The sequence below is a fragment of the Argopecten irradians genome, chromosome 3 (assembly GCF_041381155.1).
Source record: "Argopecten irradians isolate NY chromosome 3, Ai_NY, whole genome shotgun sequence".
In the NCBI taxonomy this organism is placed as follows: domain Eukaryota; kingdom Metazoa; phylum Mollusca; class Bivalvia; order Pectinida; family Pectinidae; genus Argopecten; species Argopecten irradians.
In genome coordinates, this window is record NC_091136.1 from 49,253,555 (window position 1) to 49,255,460 (window position 1,906).

General features: G+C 40.4%; 1 pseudogene; it reads left to right on the plus strand.

Annotated features, from left to right (window-relative positions):
* Positions 1–280: 280 nt before the first annotated feature.
* Positions 281–1,078, plus strand: LOC138319717 (uncharacterized; annotated as a pseudogene).
* The last annotated feature ends 828 nt before the right edge of the window (positions 1,079–1,906 follow it).

Sequence of the window (1,906 nt, forward strand, 5' to 3'; positions counted from 1 at the left end):
CAGTTAGACAGAGTCTTTTGGAAATTACTTTGACGAACCACAATTTTGTGACATTATGGAACATTCGTAACTTATTGGATTTTGGAAAAAGTGACTATTTCTCGAGATATTTGAGAATATCTCCTGTGTGATGTGAGAAGTTTGTCATGCTTCAGTGACCACCATAGTGAACACTATCCACGCGCACACTGTTTCTTGAGATATACTACGTACAGGTACGTGTTGCCCGATTTCGTTGCTGGCATTTATTTGACACGATATATTATTCACTGTACGGACTAGTAAATCTAGAAAATGCCGACCGGTAGGAGTACTAGTACCAGTAATAAGACGAAATCTGATCGTAGAGGTAGCGGAGTGTCAGTTAGTCAAATGGACAGTACCGATGATAAACTCGACCATATTAACCAGGTATTATTAACTCTCATGACAAAAGATGATATGATTTTTCATATGGACAAATTGAGAGATGAAATCAGACAAGAAAACAAAGAGATGATTGAGAGACTTGAAGGAAAAATTTTTGACCTGGAAAATGAGAACGAGAGATTACGAGAAACAGTTGGTCAGTTAGAGACAAGTGTACAGATAGCTGAAGAGAGAATAGTTCATATGGCACGGCGGGATAATGCACTGGAACAACAAGGGCGGAAAAATTCGATTCGAATTGTCGGACTAAACAGTGATCGCACTGAGACGGCTGAGGTTTGCGTTGAAAAATGTGCCAAATTTTTCAGGAATAATCTTAAAGTCGATGTCAAAGTAACTGATATCGACATTGCCCATCGACTTGGACCTCGTTCCACTATTTGCAAATTTGTGCGCAGAATGAAAAAATTCGAAGTTATGAAGGCCAGGAAAGAGCTCAAGGGTAAGAAGATATATATATTTGAAGACTTGACCCAGGAAAAACCAACAAATTCTGAAGCGCGCGTACGAGCTAGACTGTGTTGAGAACTCCTGGTCGATTGAAGGCAAGCTGTTTGTTAAGCTGAGAAACGGGAAAAAGCGAAGAATTTCTGATGACACTATCTTAACAAGCGCGTACCTGCTGAATGACGCGAATTTCGCTAATTAATTAGCGTGAGTGATAAGACTAATGCGCTCATCATACGTGAGTATGATCTCCCTTGAGAGTGATGGACACGGAATTTTGCTCGGAAGAAAAACTGACAAGAATGAAGATTATTCTGATTCACAGGATTTGTACTATCGTGCAGTAACGGGTATAAGTACTCTAGTTCACAGCTAATTACATTTTGTTGATGTGCCGGTATGCTATATGCTGAATAAAGCGTGATTTGAACTTGGGTCTCCTACAGTAATCACTCGTGTATATCGGTATGTACGTGGACTTTGCACCCGGCGACCCGTCCTCATACACCGAGCCGTGCATACGACATTGACAATGTGCACGTCGTATACTGTATACTGTGTTTGTTTGTATACTTTCCAAGCTTCCCAATAACAGTTTACTCAATAATATCCAGTTATTTGACTTTCGATCCAGATACTCCTGAATTACACGTTCAACATGGCTAGCCAGCAACATGATGACGTCACAAGCAAAGTTATGAGTGACGCTCATTCCGTGATATATGGATCCTCAGAAAACGACTTTATGAACAATTTGGCTGATATGATGAACAGAATGGACCTCAGATTACAACATATAGAAACACATACACAGAAAATAGATCAAATTCAATCCTCTCTCGCTTCAGTGACCGACCAGGTTGGTCAACTTGACAGAGAGGTCCGTGATGTGAAGGCTAAAGCACAGGACATCGGACAAAGTGCTCAATTTGTTAGTGATATGTATGACGGAATTAAATCGACGTCCAATGAGAATAAATCTAGCGTTGAAGCTCTACAACGTATGGTTAAAACTTTGACCGATGACGCC